Source organism: Macaca nemestrina, chromosome 8 (genome assembly GCF_043159975.1).
Source record: "Macaca nemestrina isolate mMacNem1 chromosome 8, mMacNem.hap1, whole genome shotgun sequence".
NCBI classification, from domain to species: Eukaryota; Metazoa; Chordata; class Mammalia; order Primates; family Cercopithecidae; genus Macaca; species Macaca nemestrina.
The window spans coordinates 34,587,394-34,611,425 of NC_092132.1; positions in this window are offsets into that span (position 1 = coordinate 34,587,394).

The following is a 24,032-nucleotide window of genomic DNA, read 5'->3' on the forward strand; positions in this document are numbered from 1 at the left end:
GCTGATGTAAATGACGAGTTGATGGGTGCTGACGAGTTGATGGGTGCAGCACACCAACATGGCACAAGTATACATATGTAACAAACCTGCATGTTATGCACATGTACCCTAGAACTTAAAGTATAATAATAATAATAATAATAATAATAAATCTTACACATGATTGGAGTAGCACTTTAAATCTGTCAAAGCTTAACTTACTGTGCCTTCCGGTATTTCACTTCATGTAGGAAGCTTACCTGACCATTGAGTTAAGTAAAAAGAAAAGCATGTGGATGTGCATATGTGAATGTAAAATGTATGTTTGTAGGTGAATGTAGGCTAAAATATTTCAATATGGATATGTATATAGGTGTATACTCATTAGTAGAGGCAGTGACTTTGTTTTTGAACCTCTAACAACAAGGACATTTACAAAATAATACATTTCCAGTGATGTATTCTTGAAACAATTAATAAATTATGTATTTCACATGTGACGTAAACCGCAAAGATTGTTTTCAATGTAGTCATATGCTATGCCTTCTTATATGCAGCAAGGCTCTCTTTTTAAAATAAAAGCAGCTAAATAACAAAAGGGGATATACTCTAAAATTCCTCTTTATAATTATTCTCTTTTATTAAAACTTACTTTTGAACTTGGAATTAAAATAAAAATTATGTATATGTTAAATTATGAATACTGAATCAAAAACAAAATTGTAAAACATGAATGCATGTGTATATTTTAATTAACTTTCCCTTATATATACTTTCTTTTTCATTTTCTTAGAAGAAGTAAAATTAGGTTGTATATTGCTCATTTTTTAAGTGCTATTACATTTAGAATGAATGAGAGTTGCACCATTTTATTAAACACATTCACATTCATTTGTGTTATATAAACATCTTGTGACAATTGGTTCACCACCTTAAATTGTTTTGTACAGACAGAAAACACATCTGCTGAACTGGATGACCCCATCTCTACCAAAACATTTGGCAGCCATGACAGGATGCAATTTGTTTTGTCCACATAACAATGACTAAGATGTGCTGATGTTACTTCAGCTTTCTAATGTTCTACTATCTGACGTGTTCATTTTACATGATCTATCAAGTATAGGTCACTGGATATTTCTGAGAACAAGACAATGAAATGAAATGAAAATGAAAAACAAAATCTTAGTTTTTTTATACTAGATAGTGTAAAATTACAGTAGTACATTTTATATTTTCCAGTGAAGAGGTCATGGGAATCAGCCTGCACATTAATATAGAATTTTTATTGTCAAGGGATTCAGCAGAATTTAAATTACTAATTTCCTGGACTGGACATGTGACAATGTTGCCCGGAAAGATGTGTCTCTATTGATTTATTGATTGCACACTATAATTAAAACAGAAGAAAAAGCAACACACACACACACACACACGCGCGAATCTTGTTTAAAAACTCCTTTCATGCAACAACTCTCTAGAAGGCTAATTAGCATTTTTGTGTTTTATAATTACCTGACATTGTAATAAACCGCATGTTAGATATGCTTCTGTTTGTGAAGCAAAAATGTATCACTAGTTTTCTTTAAGGTGAATAAAAAAGAGGCTATTTATTCTGTTAACAGATTTCCCCCACTGGCTGTCCTCTCCCTTCAAAATATAACATTTTTATTTCTATATGCTTCCTATACATATGTCACTAATACATATACAAGTACATCGCTTGTTATGTGACCTTGTTCTAAAGAATTCATTCACAGATACTGTCTGTCAGGTATCCTTTCTCAGCAGTCTCAAGATATGAACTCAATTGACAAAAGGCTTTATTTTGAGGAACTTTGTACTTTGTTCTCATCACTCTTAAGGCATTTCAGCATCAGCACAGCTGTAAAATTGTTTTATCTCCTCTTCTTTTTCCCAATAAGGATTAGCCAAGGTCCAAGGAGTATTTCAAGACTGATAAAGCCTCGAGTGCTTTTACACTGAACTTGGAATGAGTCCAAATATTTCTAATTTCCATTTATCAAACTTAAAGTATCACAGAAAGCTCAAGTGGTTCAGAAATTCTCACTGCCTTCAGGACTGAAGTACTCATTCCTCCAGCTGCTGGGACTATAATCTCTCAGCTGAGTCCCTCCGAGGAAATGATAAATTTTAGACAGACACCTCATCCAAGTTATGTTTCCTTTTGGTGACACAGCCCACATCCAATAACTGGCCGACACAGAAACAAGGAGGTGGTTTGGAGCTGAGGAACTCGTATAAGGCCTGGTCCTTTCCTTCCATTCAGGATAACCCTGCAGAGCCACCTGGGCTCTAGTGGTATCAAGTGAAGTCTTTGTGGCACCCACACACAGTTCTAATTATCCCTCTCCCCAAAATGTTACTTCCGAAAGCAATACACTTTTTGCGTGCAAGTCTCTGGAGCACAGCCTATTTCCTAGAGACACTGACTTACAACACAACTCACTTAAAAGTAAGAAAATGCAGATCTAACCTGTTAACAAACCTGGAAATTAATACAGAAAATCTTCCTTCACTAGCCTCACTGTATGAAATTACAGTGAATAGAATGAAAATGATGTGGCACTGTGGAGTGACATTTTTACAGGGTCTGAATATACTTTGGTTGCCTTGATCTGCCTGTAAATTATAATTCAAAGTCTAAAGTACAAGATAGTGGTTACTGAGATTTATTCTTTGCACTCGTGTATGTTCTTTCAGAGCTGATTCTCTTTAAAAAAAAAAAATAGTACGATCCCTCTCTCTGTATGTATGTGGGTGGGGAGGGGCTGTGGCAGGTGGGAGGTTTAAAATCACAGTGTTACATCATGCAACATTAGACTCAATTATAACATACACTTTTAGAATGTGTCTAAAAATTGTTTCTTTGCTTTTTATCCACTTCTTATTTACATTTTCAAAGTTAAAGATATATTTTAAAATATCCTGTGGCCTATTTTCTCCCTTCCCCTGAGTAGCTGGTGGTCTTTTCTGCCCTATCTTTTCTGTGTTTCTCCATGTAAAGTCTCCTGCCAGGTATTAATAAGTAGGCTGCATCCCATGAGCAGTCTAGGAAAGTACCATTTTACAGTGTTAACTGTACTCCATATTATCTTGTTTGTTATTTTTTCATTTGTCAACATAATAGATGAAATGCAGTAGAGCTTATTGTTTGTTTTTCCTGTCCAAGATAACTACCAGAATTAAAACTATTTATATACTGACTTTCAAAAACATAGTAGAATAGCTTGTGGGTCCCTATCACAACATGAATTCATTTCAAAATTATTCCTAAGCAACACTTTTACACTGTTGGTGGGACTGTAAACTAGTTCAACCATTGTGGAAGACAGTGTGGCGATTCTTCAAGGATCTAGAACTAGAAATACCATTTGACCCAGCCATCCCATTACTGGGGATATACCCAAAGGATTATAAGTCATGCTGCTATAAAGACACATGCACACGTATGTTTACTGCGGCACTATTCACAATAGCAAAGACTTGGAATGAACCCAAATGTCCATCAGTGACAGACTGGATTAAGAAAATGTGGCACATATATACCATGGAATTCTATGCAGCCATAAAAAAGGATGAGTTCGTGTCCTTTGTAGGGACATTGATGCAGCTGGAAGCCATCATTCTCAGCAAACTATCTCAAGAACAGAAAACCAAACACCACATGTTCTCATTCATAGGTGGGAACTGAACAATGAGATCACTTGGACATGGGAAGGGGAACATCACACACTGGGGCCTATTGTGGGGAGGGGGCAGGGAGGAGGGATGGCATTGGGAGTTATACCCGATGTAAATTATGAGTTGATGGGTGCTGATGAGTTGATGGGGGCAGCACACCAACATGGCACATGTATGCATATGTAACAAACCTGCACGTTGTGCACATGTACCCTAGAACTTAAAGTACACTTAAAAAAAGGAAAAAAAGTTTTCCTAAGCTATTGTCCCTAAAATTATTTCTAATCCAGGTGTGTTAGTGTCTTGTGGCTGCCCTATCAAAGGAAGGATAAAATCTTCACCCAAAATAGGGTTTCGATATTCATATTGATAATGTTACTCAAGCATCAAGAGGATATAGAATATTAATTACTCACACTGTACAGTTTTCTTGGGAAAGAAAGGCAAGCTTTTACTGAGGTTCAAAAATGACTTACTAGAGAAAGGAGGGGAAAATGGATTGAGTTTTAGAGTGTTTGGAGTGGCCATGCGGTTACAGTTCTTACAGGCATGACTGAATTATACATGGTTTGAACTTTCCACCAGAGCCAAGGGAGAGACACTGTGGACTTTCAAATCATCTTGCTGAGATGTGAGACAAGAGGTGTGTAGGGAGGTCTTGGAATCGGAAGATGTTAGAGGTCGGATATACAAAATGAAATGAGATTCTGTATTACAGTTAGAAATAAAGGAAGTGAAGTACGACCAAATGCTAGAAATAGAGAACAAACTAAAACCATCGAGGGAAGAGCAGGCTGAAATCCTGGAAAGGGCACGTATGCTATGAACCTGGTTACCGTTTATGGAATCAGACTGACTGAGATGATGGATGGCTTTGTGCCCCCGCTAAAGGAATTGGGAATTGGCATTTCTCAATAAAAGCGTCAAATTTTAAGTGCTGTCTTGCACCTTAAAAATAAACTAGCAAACCACCCTGTATCCTTCCTAACCTTAGCTAGAAATAGGAAATGATGTTTGTCATCTGTCTATGGCTTTAAGACTTTAAGTTTTAATAACTTACTTTTTTTCAGGGAAACTGAAACCTTTAATATGAAATCGATATGGATTCTATAACCACAGATAAACATTTTTATCACACTCAAGTATAAGCATTTACATAAAAGATTTACTGTAAAAATTGATTGTGAACGTGGGAAATATATTGGACTCTGGCAGAACAAGCAAAATACCAACTTGTAGAAATATCATGAGATTCTTGTTGTGTCACTTTGCCAGCCGGAAACATTTGTGGATGATGGCACCTTTGCCCACATTTCGCTGAGGCTTGCTGGGCTTGTTCTGCCCGCTTGGCCTGGCAGGCTGCACTCAACTCATGCTACAAGCCTGGATATCACACCTGCTAAGGGCAAGCCAGGTGCCGAGCAGGGAGGGGTGCATGAGCAAATGAGCACAGGATCCAGTCGCTGGGCACAGCCAGGCATGCTGGCTGCGGCTAGGCGGGCAGCTCCAGGTTCCTCCATGGGCACTGGCTCCCTCTGAGGCTGCAGTTGGACCAGACGTACTGCAAGCAGCTTCCACTGCTCTCACCAGGGAATACGGTTGTGCCCAAAAACTTGGAGATGCCAGGAACTGCAGAGCTCCAAAGAGGGTGTCACGTCCCTAGCCTGGGGAGCTCCCAGGTCTGGGCTCTCCAAAGAACTTCAGCTCTTCTCTCTTCTCTCCTTCTAGTTGCCAGCAATGTAGAGAGGTTGGGGGTGTGTTTTAGTCAAGTTTGTGTTACAGCTCTTTCAGTTCTGCCATTTGACAGTTCCTAAGTTTTTGCCCCTTATCCAAGAAGAATGAGGTACACAAACAACCAGAGGGTGAGCAAGGTGAAGAGATGCTTTTATTCAGTTACAGTATAGCTCTCAGGAGACCCGAAGTGGGTAGCTCCTTTCCACAAGCAGGACATCCTGACATCTGCAAATCTCAGTTGAAATAAGACCAGAGTGGTAGCTCCTACCTGCAGACAAGTCATCCCAATGAGTAAACAGCTTTCAGGGGAGAGCAGACCCACAGTGAGTAGCGCCTCACTGTAGGCAGGTTGTCCTGACTTCTGCTCAGCTCTCAGCTGAGAGGAGATACTCAGTGGATAGTTCTTGTCTGCAGGCAGGTATTTCAACATCTGCTCAGCTCCCGGCTTAGGGAAACCCACAGTGGGTATCTCCTTTCTGCAGGCAGGTCATCCCAATATCTGCCCAAGTCTGGCTGAGTCTGGGGTTGTTACAGGCTTCAGAAGAGAGGAAGTGCATGCTGATTGGTCCATGGGCAGCCATGGACAGGCCTGGAAAATGTACCATAAGTTGTCACTCCTGTCCACAGAACTGGCAGTCTGTTCCTCAGGCTTCAGGCCATTCTGGCCTGAAGGTGGGATTTCACTGGGGACCTACCCCTTTTGTCCCAGGAGCCTGTCTGCCTCCTGCTGCCATCAATATCCTGTCCACAGTCTCCAGGTTGTTCATGCCAAGGAGTACCTGAAGGCCTACACCAAGCTGCCCTCAGCTCCCCTTTGACCTCCTTCTCATGATCATTGGCATCCAAAGTTTGGAGGGGGCAGACACAGCAGGGGGCTGCTGTCAGTGCCACCCTGAGCATATGCACACATAGCGAGGTCGTGACAATGCTTGGGTTTGGCCATGACTTTGCTGCAAATTCAGAGCAGTTGCTGAGAGTGGGTAGAGGTCAGGTCGCAGGAGCAGGCACTTTCAAGCCTGTAGGGGCAAAGGGTTTCCTGGGCCTCTGAGAGATGCCTAGATCTGCAGCTGTGGCTGGGTGGCAGCACCTGCTCCCAGGAGCGTGGGGCTCCCCTTTCCACTAACTCAGAAGAGGGCGGGCCCCCACCTGTTCCTGGCTCCCCCGGGGAACCACTGAGCCTGCAGCCCCAGCCACACCTCCCTTGCTGCAACTGGTATCTTTGCAGCAGCCATTCCAGACAGGCCACTGCTGCCATCAGAAACACATCTACAACTGAGAGAAGGAACAATAAATGAATAAAATGACATCTGATTATGATAAGATTACCTTAAAAAATGAAAAACAATGTCAAGAAATGAACCTACCAAAAAAGCTAGAACAAAACCCCAAAGAATTAACATTCATTGAACAATTTAGAATAAGTATAACATGAGCATGTTTAAAAATACAAAAATAGCTGGGCACAGTGGCACAAGCCTGTAATCCCATTTATTCAGATGGCTGAGACAGGAGGATCACTTAAGCCTAGTAGTTTAAGGCTTCAGTGCACTCTGATAATGCCATTGCACTCCATCCTGGGCAACAGAGTGAGATCCTGTGCCAAAAAAAAAAAAAAAACCTAATAAAATAAAAATCTTTTAAAACAATACAAATACAAATCTATATAAATAAAACTCAGCAATTATACAATTTTATGAAAAGCACAATATTGAATAAAATTGAAGAGAAATTATAAAAAGATATGATTATCAAAATGCAGAATGTAAGGAATAGCCATGTTTAATAGAGTAAAAGAAAGTCTCAATGATGAAGAGACTTAAAAAACATTGACCCCAAAACACCTTACAGATACATATATCTCAAAGTGACACAGAGGCCATTTTTTTTTTTTTTTTTTTTTTGAGACAGAGTCTCCCACTGTTGCCCAGGCTAGAGTGCAGTGGCATGATCTCAGCTCACTGCAAGCTCCGCCTCCCGGGTTCACGCCATTCTCCTGCCTCAACCTCCCGAGTAGCTGGGACTACAGGCGCCCAACACCACACCTGGCTAATGTTTTGTATTTTTAGTAGAGACAGGGTTTCACCACGTTAGCCAGGATGGTCTCGATCTCCTGACCTTGTGATCCGCCTGCCTTGGCCTCCCAAAGTGTTGGAATTACAGGCAGAGCCACCGCGCCTGGCCACAGAGGCCATTGAAGGGGCTCCCAGTGGCCAAAGAAAGAACAGAAAAATTAGTAAGGTAGGGATTATGGCTGAAAGTAGAACATAATTATATAAATATATATTTAAATACATAAACCAGTGAGGGAAAGAGACAAATCTCTGATGCAGAATAATTTCAAATAATGTATATAGATATTCTGCCCTTAGGCAGGGAGAATATGAATTCAGACTCTTTATGTATGAACTGTGCCCACTGACTTTTTTCCAAAAAGTACATTATGGAAAAGTGGTCAAAAACCTAACTTTAGAGAACTCTGGCAAACCCTACTTCAGACAAGTCACACTTTGGGTAATCTAGATCAACATCTACAGTGATAAATCATATTAGTAGCACATATCCTTGATACGATGTGCTGAAAACCTCACTTTACCTTTATGGTCTTTCTCCCAAAAACCCTGAGCACCAGTCTAATCATGAGAAAATGCCAGAAAAATTTCAATAGAGGAGCACGCTACAAAATACTTGACCAATATCCCTTAAGGCTATCAAGGTAATTAAAAACAAGAAAAGGCTAAAAAATTGTCATAGCCAAGGGGAATCTAGGGAGACATGATGACGCAAATTAATATAGAATCCTAGACGAGATTCTAAAACAGAAAAAGGTCTTACTTGAAACTAATAAAATTTCAATAAACTATGAACTTAGTTACTAATAATATATTAATATTGACACATTAATTTTGAGAAATACACCATACTAATATTAATGTAAGGTGCTAATGAGAGGGGAAATAGTTTAAAATATTACTTTAAATATGAATTATCTGTACTATGTTCTCAATTTTTCTGTAAATCTAGAACTGTTATATAACATAAAGTCCATTAAAAATAATTTACTGATTTCCACCTTAAGGAAGATGAAGCGTATACATTTTTCCTAATCTTCTCACTAAATGCAACTGAAAATCCAGAATATTATACATAAAATAAACAAGATTCTAAAAGATAGAAAGAAGGAGACAACCCTGTACAAACTCCAAGGTCTGAAGGTTGACATGGTGATGAGTTGCCCAGGTATATACCACATTTGGAGCTGAAGAAGCCAAAAGCCCAGAAATGCTCGTGATTGAAGACTAAAAAGAAGAAAAAAAGAAAGAAAATAAAAAAAAAGCCCAAATAAAAACTTGCTCTCTCTTACCAATGATCAAAAAAGAGAAGTTCCAGTAAGAAACGATAATTTTAAGCAATCACTTCTCTACCAGTCAAATCTCATAAAATAATTGTGTGGCCACATTCTTGCCAACAAATGCTGAGTAGGGAGCGTATACAACCATCTTTGCAAGGCATCCTAAATCTCCCACATGAGGGGTGTCAGAGAAGGCCAATTAGGAAGTAAGGAACAGGACTGGAATCTCAAAAAGTCTGTAATGATCTCTCCTCGACACCCCAGATCTCCAACTATTCGCAAGAATTAGGTGCCTATGTCTCTCCCACCATAGTGGTATGCCATAGGCAACCTAGTGAAGGGTCAGGACTTTCATGTAACCCAAAGGTAAAGAGGCCACACTATCACAGTGTCAATGAAGACTCCATGGTGAGTAGTAACTACAATCCCTGCATAGCAGTAATACAAAGTTTCCCCAATATCAGATGTCAAGGTAGGCCAAGTAGAAAACCTAGAATTCCACTTCCATCTGGCAGTAATAAGGCACACTCCCCTTGTGCCAAAGTGGTTTTAGACAAAACCCATGAACACAGAAATTTCAAGTAAAATCCTGAGACACATAATACTAAAAGGTTCCAGGTTAAAATTCAAAATCATTTATCAAATCGAGAACCAAAAAGTTTTCAAAGTGAATGACAAAAGACAATTAGTAAATTCTAGCACTGAGATAAAAGCTGTGTTAGAATTATCTAGTCAAAGGTTTTAAAGCAGGCATTATGAAAAATGCTTTAAGAAACAATAATTAACACAAATGAAACAAATGAAAAAAATCTTCAGCTGAAGAAAGAGAATGTCAGCGAAGTAACAAGATATAAAGGAGTACTAAGCTGAAGTACAAAGTACAATAATATTGTATTTTGAATATTGAATACAACTGCAAAATGCAATAACCGAAATAAAAGGTTCAGAGGATTGACTCGAACACATGAGGGTACAGAACAAAAAATATCAATAAATACAAGGGAAGAACAATAGAAAGCATCTAATATGAAAACAGAGACAATTGGTAGGAAAAAAATGAACTCAGTTTAAGCTACCTGTGGAACAATAAGAAGAGATCTAATATTTTCAGTCCTAAAAACTACTAGAAGAGAATACATCTGAAGACTTTGTAGATTTGTAAATAAACATGAACTTTCAAGTTCAAGAAGTCAAGTAAAACCTAAACACAATAAACATAAAAAATCCACTTTAAGGAACATTATCATTGAACTTTTTTTAACCTTTATTTTAGGTTCCAGGGTACATATAGGTAAATTGAATATCACAGAGGTTTGGGATACAGTTTATTTTATCACCCTAGTAATAAGCAGAGTACCTGATAGGTAGTTTTTTGACCCTCACTCTCCTTCCACCCTCTGCCCTCACGTAGGCCCTTGGTATCTATTGTTCCCTTCTTGGTGTCCATATGCACTCAATGTTTTGTAGAAATTGACAAGCTGATTCTAAAATTCATATGAAATTGTAAAAGACCTATGTTAACCAAAATAACATCAAAAAGAACAAATTTAGAGGATGTACACCATCTGACTTCAAGCCTATTTAAAAAGGATACTCTAGAAGCAGTATGATATTGGCATCCAAATAAGACAACTAGATCAAAATAACAAAATAGAGAGTACAGAAATAGATATACATATATATTTTGATTTTTAACAAACTGATATTTGGCAAAGAACAAAGTCATTCAGTAGAGAAAGGACAGTATTTTAACACATTATGTTGGAAAATTAGGTACATATATGCAGAAAATGACCCATACCTCACACCATATAAAAAATATACACAAGTTTGTCCAGTGCATAAATGTTAAATTTGAAACTACAAAACTTCAACATTCAATGTGATTTACCACCACTAAATATTATTTACAGTGGTACTTAACACTGTAATATCTCCAAAAAGTGGACATTAGTTTTGATTTACTATATTGGTAGATACAGGCAATTCTAGGAGTTGCTACTTGGTCTTTCATGTAACAATAATCCTCACTTCACAAGTTAGGGAAACAACGTGCAGGTTGTGTTTGGGTCTGAGTATGTCTGTTATAACTTTGCATTCCATAACTGGAAAAACAAACACAGAGAAGACATGGAGACTAATGAGTTTACTGAGAGACAAACCACAACCAAAATTCAATTAATCTTCTGACTTTGGCAGTTTTCTAATTGGTTAATCCCAATGACTTTTGAAGTTTCAAGAATTAGTGTTGATTTTAAACCACTGCCCACAGTTCCATAAAATTATGTTTCCCTTTTCCCAGTGCATAGTTGTACTAGTAAATGATTTCAGGTCACTGGGGAAAGACCAAAGGGAACACTTAAATACAAATTTCAGCATCATAGCAGGATTATTCTTCAAATTACTGTATTCTTCATTAAAGAGGCTTTGAGTCTGAATTTAAGAACTGATGGCTGGGCATGGTAGCTCTCACCTGTAATCCCAGCATTTTGAGTGGATAAGGTGGAAACATCACTTAAAGCTACAGAGTTTGAGATTAGCCTGGGCAACATAGCAAGCCCTATTCTCTTAAAAAAAAATTCATAATAATAATTAAAAAATAATTAGATGGTCATTGTGGTATGCACATTTAGTTCCAACTATTTAGGAGGCTGAGGCCAGAGGACTTCTTGAGCCCCAGGAATTCGAGTCTACAGTAATCTATGATTGCACCACTGCACTCCAGTCTGTGTAACAGAGCAAGGTCCCATCAAAACAAAACAAAACAAACAATTGGTTAATGTCATGTGATTGCCTGTTAAAAATACCTAAAGATTTTCCACTTATGCAGATCAAGTAAGACTACTTTTGGAGAGAGATTGTCCATCATTTTAGTCCTCAGGTGACCAAGAATGATTAGTCAATAACATTAAACATACCTGCTTATCAAACCACTCTGTTTTCTTTTTCAACTCTACTGCCCATTATGGTTATCACAACTACCTTGTCTGCCAAATGTATTTCCTCTATGCATCCAAATTTCTAACAAAATTCCAATCTATCTCTTTATTTGCCCTTGAAAAATGTCAAGTTAGAAAACACTCATCATATTAAATACTGGCCAATTATTATTTTCTTCTTTATGAAATGGCTTCATTTTTTACCTTGTCTGCATCTTGAAACACTTTTATCACTACCCATCACTAGAATGTCTTTGGAGAATATTTCATGTCTGATTTCTGTACTGTGTTTAGATGATTTCTAACATCATTTCTAACAATTTCTACTAAATAGTGCTGTGATTTTCTTTTCTAATCTATTCCAAAGTAATTTATATTTGTTGTCATTTTAACTTCAATGTTTTATTCTGAGTCTTTGATGTAATTGATTGAGTTTATTATTCCATTTTATATCTTGTTTAAAAAACAACTCAAACTTAAATTTGTAAATTTAATCTTGCCTACCTCAGTGATCTCTAATAAAAACTTACATTTTATTTTTATGTCTTCAACATAAATCATTAAAACAGCAGTTATTCTCATATAATAATGTCTTCTACATATTAGAAGAGTCACAATGCTTATTATTCAGAAAATCTATAACATTAGTGTGCCATGTTTTAAAAAATAAACTTTTTTCTTTCAAATTTCTATAAATAAATATACCTGTCTAAACAGGTCCTTGAGTTAGATTTGTTGAAAACTTGCAACATATATTTATGCTTATTGACTATAAACATATATTTATGCTTATTGACTATCATTGCACATATTTTTAAAAAGTCATCATTGATATTTTGTAAAGATTTTATTGATACTAAATCATCATTTTCCCTCATACCAGTGAATACTATACCTTTAGATCTGGGGAGCAGGGAGAGAACAATAAAAATAATAAAATAAAACAAAGTAAAAGTAACATATCTGGCATTATTGAATTTTCTCTTTATTGTCATTGTATCTATTTGATTGGTTATACTTGGTATATTATAGCATTTAGAAACATTTACATTTCCTCCTATAAACTGAAATTCTACATTTTTAATTCATGTTCAAATGAGTGAAATATGACTATTGGACTCATTGTCTATCGAATATGTATTACAGGTTTATGTAAGTATTCCATGTTCTCAAATTGTGTTATCTTGACATTTTAATGTATCTGAAAAGATGACATTTTTCTTTTGCACGTCTCCTGTCTTGCTCTAAAAACTTGTGATTTCAAAAACTTTACTTTCTCTTTTTGTTACTTTTGTAAGTTGCTATGCAACTAAAATAGGGGCTTTGCTATAACTTTTTTTCATTTGAACTATTTGCTGTTACGTCCTTTACATTTTTAAGCTTTCAGTGTTTACGAGAGAAAATAAAACCTATAATGTTAGCCAAATAACAAAATTACTCTTATCATGCATTTAATATATCAATAATCAAAATTAATCTCTATATTGTTTAGTCTATGAATATTCATTTTGGTTTCAGAATTATAAAATATTGAAATTTCATTACTGTGAGAATGTTGTGATTTTATTATAAAATTATAAGAAAGTAAAGTTTTGCAGAGTACTAAAAATGCACAACCGACTAAAATCAAAATCATTCGTTTGTTAATTTTTGCTTCATTTAGCTAGTCTTCCAGGGTCTCATTTTTTTCTGATACACAAGCTTTAAGCATACTTGTAATATTCTTAAACTAGTGAAAAATTCTAAAGGTTAATCTTGTAGACTAATAAGCCAAAGGAAGATCAATATATTTTTCACATGGTCAAATTATTAGACTAGAAATTTGGATTCAAAAACAGTTACTACATTTTGATTTAAACACAGACCACGAAGAAAGACAAAAAATAAGTTGAGTATGAGGAACAGTGTGCGGGGAAAAGAAAGAGATCAGCCTGTTACTGTGTCTATATAGAAAGAAGTAGACATAAGAGACTCCATTTTGTTCTGTATTTGAGATGCTGTTAATCTGTGACCCTACCCCCAACCTTGTCCTTGCAAGAGACATGTGCTGTGGTAACTCAAGGTTTAATGGATTTTGGGCGTGCAGGGTGTGTCTTTGTTCTTAGAAAAGCTAGGTATTGTCCAAGGTTTATCCCCATGTGATAGGATGAAACAATGTTGCTAAAAGGTTTATCTCAAGGCACAGGATTTTCCTTTAAACTTATTCATGTCACAGAGATCCTTGTTCTTATGTCTTACTGCTAATTTCCTCCCTAAAAACGATCCTATTGTCCTGCCACTCCCTTATCTTTAAGATGGTAAAGATAATTATCTATAAATACTAAGGGAACTCAGAGGCTGGTGCCGGCGTGGGTCCTCTGTAAGCTGAGCGCCGGTCCCCTGGGCCCCCGCTTTTCTTTCTCTATACTTTGTCTCTGTGTCTTATTTCTTTTCTCAAGTCTCTCGTTCCACCTAACGAGAAACACTCACAGGTGTGGAGGGGCAGGCCACCCCTTCACAGTGGAAGGAAACACGAGGGGGAAAAAGGAAAGAGGCCAGAAGAAGAGCTGAATTTGTAGGTTGCACTAAGCTATTTGAGATTTTTTCACACAAGCCTGTCCATTTGAGTATGATATGTAGATCAAACATAAATGCTGCATAGCGCTTACATTTTTAAGCCTTCTACAAAAATGTCATGTAGCAGTAGACCCTTGATTTTATTTTAAAACAATCTGAACATCAGACCTATAGGTTATTAGGATAAAATGTCAGAACTTCATAACCAGTGGATGGAAGGGACACATAGATGCAAACATTATTTAGCTATGACTATATATAAATAGGTCATCTATTCACATAGCATAGAAAAAAGTAGTTTTACAATCTCAAAAGTAAACAGAAAAGCAAATATATTTGCTCACTTTAAAAAAGCATACACGAATAAGGTAGAAATTGTGTGGGAGCATCAATCTCTTTCTAATTTAGGCAGGTATATTTATAAATATGTCAACACTAGCCCCAAACAGATTGGTTCTCACTGTCAGCAGTTGGCTACGTCAATGTGAAACTGATTAAGAAGTAACTAAAATACTTGCTTGTGTCTTAAAAATAAAGCTGAGAAGACACATTTTTTTAGCCCTTGTTTTGTGCTGTTTATTGTGGTATTAAGCTCCTTTTTTCCTAATGGGGTTTAAAGGAAAAAAAAAAAACACCGGCATGATAAGAATGTATGTGTAAGGGAGAAAAATGAGAACAATAACAACAAAAACATACAGTGAAAGAATTACTGACCTCTGCTCTCCACAAATATTGTTATGCTACAATTTAATGACTGAGCATAAAAAGTCTCCAAATTTTTACAATTTAATGATTGAGCATAGAAAGTCTCATAATGATGAGAATAAAAAGTCTCCAAAGGCATGATTAATTATTCACTTAGCCAATGGTCTTCCTGGTTAATTTTAAGGACCTTTAGTTAGAAGGAAATATAGATATTTCTTGGGCATTTTAAATATGCACCATTCATGCCCAAAACAGGATTAAAATTTAGAACCTTATTAAGTGGGAGCTAAACTATGAGGATGCAAAGGCATAGAAACAATACAACAGACTTTGGGGTCTTTGAGGGAAGGGTGGGAGCAGGGTGAGAGATAAAAGACTACGTATTGTGTACCATGTACATTGTTCGAGTGATGAGTGCACCAAAATCTCAGAAATCACCACTAAAAACCTTATTGGTGTAACAAAACACCACCTATTTCCCCCAAAATCAATTGAAATAATAATAATAATAAAACAAATTTAGAACCTGAGACGTACATATCAGCCAGGTTGAAGCCATTCAATAGGTAGTGCCAAACTGGCTTATAGATTTTCTTCGCCATTTTCCCCCAGCCTCCCTTTAGTCCTCTCGACTCTACTCTCATTGAGAATTAATGCCACGTTTGATCATGTAGATGACATAATGAAAGCAAAGCTAAAATTCAACCAAAATGCCTTGTACTTAAAAATAAATAAATAAATCTTCAGCTTTTTGTCGCCCCCATACTTAGCACTTTCAAATCACTATGAAAGGAAAGTGGGAGTCAGAGAGGGAAAACAAATGTTTCATAAAGCAATGTTAACATTTGTTACACATACTTCCAATTTTCTCTGACTGTAAGCATACAGTAGACACCAAACAAAACGCTTGGCAGTGGATGATCTGCTGAAATAATCACTCCTGATCTGAGGACTGCCCTCTATCAAGACTGGGTGAAAACAACCATGTTTGTACTCCTTGATCCGCCCCACTTTCTGGCTATGGCTTATGATAACAGGAGGGGATACCTGTTGAAAACAGGAGTAGTGATTCACGTTCTAGTGGTTTGAAATTGGGAGAGATACCGGTTTCTTCTGAATATCTTTTTGAAGCGTGATTATTTAAATGTAGCAGGTAGTTTTTCACCATGTCCAGACTACTGGCCGGGTGCGGTGGCTCATGCTTGTAATCCCAGCACTTTGGGAGGCCGAGGCAGGCCAATCACAAGGACAGGAGTTCAAGACCAGCCTGACCAACATGGTGAAACCCCGTGTCTACTAAAAATACAAAAAAAAAAAAAATACAAAAAAAAAAAAAAAAAAAAAAGCCAGGAGTGGTGGCGCCCATCTGTAATCCCAGCTACTCAGGAGGTTGAGGCAGGAGAATCGCTTGAACCCAGGAGGCAGAGGTGGCAGTGAGCCAAGATTGTGCCACTCCACTCCAGCCTGGGTAACAGAGTGAGACTCTGTTTCAAAGAGAGAGAGAAAAAAAAGTTCAGACTACTGAGAAAGATATGGAGAATGAAATTTTGGCACCAGACTGCAGAAGAAGGAGCCTAAAAGAGTGGCTTTCTGCAATTAAGACCAGGTTCCTCATTTCTGACCACAAATTTTTGGTGGTCAGAATAATCTCTTATATTTAACTTGGTAAACTTCTTATGATTTTTTTTTTCTTGCTTAATGAATCTCAAGTTTGTTTCTTGGAACAAACAAATTAAAAAATATATTTCACTTTATAACTTATTTTGATCACTACTTACTTTTAATAAGTATTAATTATGCTAGGGAAAATTAATAACCTTAAGTTGATTTGTAAGCTGCTTTATATTTTAAAATTGCAAAAATAACATATTTCATGTTGAGATGCATCTCAGCAAATATTCTCACATGCAAATACACATAATTAAGAAAATGGTTGTTAATTAAATGCAGGATCACATATAAAACACAATCATTTGTCCTGACAATAGAGGTATAAATAAGAATTTAACTATAGTCATTAAAATTTCTGCTTAAGGATTTATATAAATGGAAATGTATTCAGATCTTGCCTAAGCTGAACAAATAATAATGGTTCAACCTTTTCACTTATAAAATAGGTTTATTCATGTGTTTGTTTAAAGGGGGTAATTGGAATTAAGGGGGGATTTTTTTTCCTATTAGGGAGCCAAGTTAATAAGTTATTTAACAAGAGAAATATTATTTGACTCACTTAGAATTACCTCTCAAATGCCTGAGATTCTAGACTGAGATGGAGCCATCAAGAAGAATGTTCCAAATGACCTGATGCATCCCATGAGAAATAATGACTTAACTTGATTGGTAAAAATCAATGGTATCTTAATTGTTTTTTGCCCAAGAACCATTTATCGTCATGTTAAAACAATATCCAGAAGTAATGCAGAAAAAGTGACAACGTGACACAGTAATGCTGGGCTATGGAAATCTATTGTACACCTTCTATAAATTAAGCTGAACACTTGGTTCTTTAAGATGAAACACAATGTGGTGATTTCCCTTTTCTGAAGAAATGTTGCAGCAATGTAGATTTCCATGAAATTTTTTTTGTGAAAATGTCCATGTGCTCTCTCTTAAATGAAGCCTGGTTTCAGGTTTCAGCTTATTCGGGTTTCATTGCATTTTCATTTTATAATAATGTATTATAATATGCTGCATTATTTTACTTAAAATTTTTATTTCAGTCATTACAAATGAGGAGAAATGTGTTTCTGTGCTTATTTCCTGAAACATACTAGAGACTCTGTAGACGTTTGCTGAGCAAGTGGCTTAATAGCTGAACTGACAGAAGTGGATGAATGGATAATTACTGATTATATTTTTATGTCAACTTTGGAAAATTGCCTACTTAAGTCCTTTTTATATCTGGACTTTTTTTAAATTAATGATGTTTAAAAGTACACTATGTGTGAATTTTAACATTGTGACTTTCAATTTTGTTTAAATTATGTGGAATTTTAAAGTATTTTCTTATCATATTTAATCATTTTATTTATTATCACTTTGTTCTCACACTTGAAATGTCCTGCTTTCACTGAGACTAATTATAACCCAAACTATTTGTGTCCTTTTAATTTCTTGCATTATACTTAAATAATTCATTTACTTCAAATCATATTATTAAGTCAATCAAATTTTTAAGAAACATTAATTAATTAATTCCTAGGACTCTATCTGGTCATAGTTCCAAAATACAGTTAGATAAGTGTACTTTCCATTATACACACATTTGAATTACCACTTTGACTTAAACATCAAGTTTTTGAAAAGCAATAGCCTATTACCAGAGGTATTACTTTCTTATGTTAATTTATTTCACGTGGCAATGTGTGACAGTTTCATAATATCAAAAGACAGAAATCAAACAATATATAAGCAATTTTCTTATACATTCTACAGAAAGTGATTTTTTAACGGAAAATTAGACATTAGTTCCACTGAATTTTTTAGGACTTTGCTGGTGAATTTTCTCTTACATTCAGATATCTGAAAAGGAAAGACTAGAGGCAGATGGAATGAAGGTCATTGATAGACAATCCCGCACAGTACTCTTTTTCCAGGGTGATATGTCATGCAATGCCACTACCTCAGTAAGCAAGGTGATTGATAGCAATAACACTTGATGCATTTCTCATTAGGGGTATGAAGATCCCGCTTCTTCAATGCGCCAATACATTTTTTTTTCCACAAACCCTAAGCATAATATCTTAAATTATAAAGCAAGATTGAATCATCTATTCAGAATGGGCCTATACAGTTGAAACATTGAAGAGGATTGTGTCTCTGACAAGCACAGATAATTCCCATGTAGCTTCCAGCCACAGCAATTAAACATCATTTTTAGTTTCTTTTTAAAAAAATCTCCAGCTATCTTCTGAGCTGTTAAAGTAAAGATACACTGGGTGACTTGAGGCTGAAATTTTTCCCCTATTTATGTTGCATATTTTATATACGTCTTTGCTGCAATGTTCAAGTTATATAACCATTCCCCTTAGGGTTTTTGGAGCATTCTGCTGATGTCAATTATTAAAAGTGACCTTATATAGAAAAAAAGAAGGTTGTTACTTTTCAGCAGCATATTTCTCAGCTGTATAGCACAAAACAAAGTTGCAGATTACAGGCTTTCACTGTGTAGCTGAAAATACAGGTAGATTCAGGGTAAAAGAGTAATGTAGTTGGGTCTTTTTCTACTAGTGACAGCAAACAACCTCCTGGGGAGATTTTTATTTTTTCTCTCAATAGCTTTGATCTTTGTCCTCTCATTTATTTCTTTCTGAGTCATTTCTGCTCCCGATAGTGACATATCCATTCCTCTTGCATGAATCATTGATGACTGAAATAGAGCGGTAGATGCAGACACTGTGAGTGTACAGTGACAAGAAAGCACAACTGAATTTGGAGTAAAATAGATTTTATTAACATTCCCTTTAAACCAAGCTTTTATCCTTCCTTAAAGTAGATGAATGCACTTACCTCATATGGTTTTGATATTCATTTAAAATACTTAACCGACTCCATGGTATACAGTAGAAAAAATGAATATCAGTACCCATTTCTTTACTTTCCTCATATATTGTATATAAAATATATTATCAAAATGATGAATAATACATAGATTGTTCAGTTTCCTACAGAGACATAAATTGGTAACTAAAACTGAAATACAGAACATAGTAATAATACTGTTGGAAGTTGTACTAATTAATGAAAATTCACATTAAATATTCATAAAATATTTGCTGTAGGGATTGTGGTGCTATATTTGATAATATTCTATCTTTGATTGCCTGTATTCAATGTATTACTATTTTTGAATTTATTTTAAATTGTCACCAATTTTTCTCCTTATAATTTTTCTATTGTTAATTTTTATACACACATAATATTTGTACATAGTTATGGGTACATGTGATATTTTGATACAAACATACAATGTGCAATAATTAAGTCTGGGTAATCGTGATATTCATCTCAAACATTTATCATTCCTTTGTATTAGGAGCATGCTAAATCTTCTTCTCTGTTTTGAATTCTACAATAAATTATTGTTGATGGTGGTCACCCTATTGTTCTATCAAACATGAGAACTTATTTCTTCTATCTAATAGTATTTTTGTACCCATCAACCAACTCCTTGATCCACCCCTCCCCACTACTGTTTCCAGCTCTGGTAACCACCATTCTACACACTGCCTTCATGAGATCAAATATTTTAGCTCCCACCTATGAATGAAAACACGTGAGTTTTGTCTTTCTATGCTCTGATTATGTCACTTAATATAATGTCGTCTAGTTTCATTGATATTGCTTCAAATTACAGGATTTGTTTCTTTTTCAAGGCTGAATAGTATTCTATTATATGTGTATATACTATACATTTTTATCCAGTCATCCATTGATGGACACTTAGGTTGACTCCATATCTTCGTTTTTGTGAATAGTGCTGCAATACACGTGGGAAGGCAGGTATGTCTTTGATATACTGATTTTCTATCCAGCAGTGGAATTGCTGGATCATATGGTAGTTGTATTTTCAGTTTCCTGGTGAACCTCCATACCGTTTTCCATGGTCGCTGTACTAATTTATATTCCCACTACCAGTGTACAAGTGTTCTTTCACTGCATCCTTGCCAGCATTTGTTATTTTCTGTCTTTTTGATGATAGACAATTTATCCAGGTTGAGATGATACCTCATTGTAGTTTTGATTTGCATTTCCAAGATGATTAGTGATGTTGAGCATTTTTTATATACTGGTTGTCCCTTTGTACATCTTGTTATGAGAAATATCTATTCAATTATTTTGCCCATTTTTAATTGGATTATTTATTACTATTATTATTGAGTCATTCAATTTTCTTATACAGTCAAATTATCAATCCCTTGTTGGATAAATAGTTTGCAAATATCTTCTCTCATCTTGTAGGTTGTTTCTTCATTTTTTCAATTGTTTCCTTTACTGTGAAGAAGCTTTCCAACTGGAAACCCCTGTGTCCCACCATATGAAAACAAATCAAAATGGATTAAATACCTAAATTTAAGACCTGCTATTTTTTTTTTTTTTTTCTTTGAGACAGAATCTCACTCTGTCACCCAGGCTGGAGTGCAGTAGCACGATGACCTGCTACTTTTAACTACTAGAATAAGACGTTCAAAATAAACTACAGGACACTGATCTGGGCAGATTTCTTGAGTAAGACCTCAAAAGTACGAGCAACCAAAGCAAAAACTGACAAATAGGGTCACACTGAGCTAAAAACTCTGCACAGCCTCTTAGAATTTATTTCTACTTTTTCTAAAGTAGGTTTTCACTATTAGTTCAAATGTGGTTTTGGTTCAACTTCTAAACTGATACTTTTGAAGACAGCATCTTTTCACAATTTTAATTTTTGAACTGCCAGATAGTATTTCTAATGCATTTTCATAATGCAGTTTGTGCCTTGGCTACCACATTTATTCCAAATTACTTGGCATAATAGTAACACTTTCCAAATATGGTAACATCTACTTACCCAAACTCTATGTCACTCTCTCTAATAATATTTTAATCTAAAAAGAAAGTTTTTCACTTTTATCTGAAAAAAAACAATAAAAATATCTATGTTTGGAAATTTGTTTTTATTAACGTTCTTATCAAGAGATAACTTTGATTTTCTAAATTATTTACTTAATTCATTCTAGTAATTTTCTTTGTTTCTATCATGTTGAGTGTCAGTATCATAAAATTGATATATCACTTTTTATCTTCATTAATATTGTATCAAATTTACCTTTGTATACCACACTATATTTTATTTATTTATTTATTTATTTATTTATAAGATGGAATCTTGTACTGTATCCCAGACTGGAGTGCAATGGCACAATCTCGGCTCACTGCAACCTCTGCCTCCCAGGTTCAAGCGATTCTCCTGCCTCAGCCTCCCAAATAGATGGGATTACAGGCACCCATCACCACTCCCAGCTAATCTTCTGTATTTTTAGTAGAGACGGAGTTTCATTATGTTGGCCAGGCTTGTCTTGAACTCCTGACCTTGTGATCCGCCAGCCTCTGCCTCCCAAAGTGCGGGATTACAGGTGTGAGCCACCATGCCCGGCCCACACTATATTTTAAAATGGGAGAGGCACAATAAATACTTATTGAGTCTATGCATTAATGTAAAATTAATTATTTAATAAATGGCCAGGTGAGTCATGAATAAACAAATATAATAATTTGTGATTACTAAAAAATAATTTCAGTGCTAATATTATTAAAAAGATACTAATAATTTGAATATATACATTTTTTGATCACTCACTTAAGACTAATGATCAAACCACTCCCCAAAGAAACTATAATAAAACATCATAGTAGCTGCTCAGAAATGTGAACACTTCAATAACAGACAAAATAATCATATATTATATTAGAATTATTGCCTATTTCTTTGATGATGTTCAGAAAAATTACAAGATATTATCACTACATTTTAAAATTTGAATATACTATATTTTGTTATTGTTTTACTTATTTCGTGAATGACGGTCATTGAAATTCCTTTTAATAGATTTAATTTATAATATTTTTAAGTATTCAATTTAGCTCTATTACAAATATCTTAAGATTTGCATTTAATATGTAGAAATCCACATTGATATACTTAGTTTCACATTGTTAATATATTATTTTAAGTTTTACATTTATAAAACGTAATACTCAAGAATAATCTGAAAATATCACATCAGAACGAAGAGAAACAGAAAAATTTCATTAATAAAATTAAATTCTATGATTATTATTGAGCATCAAATTCCTTCAATATTGCCTCTTTGCTTATTTCAACCTCATTTTCTATTACAAAATATATTATTCAATACGCCTTATACATAGGTCACTTTCAATTATATTTTTATGGCCTTTTTACAACCACTTAGAGTAGAATTATCTGAAGATTTTTTAGGCATATATGTTTGTTTCTATAAAGCTAAATGTATGTATATTTATATAAGAGTTTGCATTTTATTTCATGTAAACTTTTGTTATAATATGTGAAATTGGCAACTCGCTCGGGGTTCCCTTCCACGCTGTGGAAGTTTTGTTCTTTCGCTCTTCGCAATAAATCTTGCTGCTGCTCAGAAAAAAAAAAATGTGAAATTAAAAAATGAAATCTAAATGTATGCTCCAACACTCATCATTTGGTAATAGGTCTTTGAAGCTATCAGATATTGCTGATGTACATAATACTATCCCTAACACAATGAAGCTGCTTATCTGGACCAAGATTATCAGACATAAATATATTTGACAAGCCATTGAAGCAAGTTCAGAACTTCAGCTGTGTTTCTTTTATTTCTTTCTCTTTTCCTCCTTCTATTTATCTTTTTATTCACTCTAAGCAAAGTGTAAAATCTATCTTGACCTCTTTATCTCTCATCTATCATTGCTACATAATCAGACAAAATTACTTGTTTAGTAAATTCATAATGTATTCTTCATGTTATGCAATCAAAATTTTGAGACAAAGGTCTTCAACTCTTCACATATTTTTACCAGTTCTGTGGTGTGTTTCCATTTATTTAAATTAAAACATATATTATCTAATAAAATGAAAGTAATAAATTTATATTTCAGTTTTTTAAATTTTAAGTTACTTAATGACACTGTTTACTGTAAATACAGAGCTCACATACATATGAGAGAACATTACTTTGAAAAGATGAAGCATTACATTGGGACATAATATTAACTGCACAATTAGTTATAAATATTGATTTACATATTACTTAAATAAAAATTGTGCTACTTCTAAGATCGTCAGTCATGAAATGTTCTAGTTGATATCTTGTTAAGACATCTAAAATTATTCCATAGCGACATTAATAGAGTAATATTATTCCACAACTAACATTAAACTTTTTCAAGAATGTAATAATTTTTTTAAAATGTCAATTTACATAATAGAATAGCTAAAAGATACTGGAATTCCTCTGGTCTATGAGCCTTTACATATTCAAAATTGCATCTTAGAAGGAGAAAGAAAGTTCCAA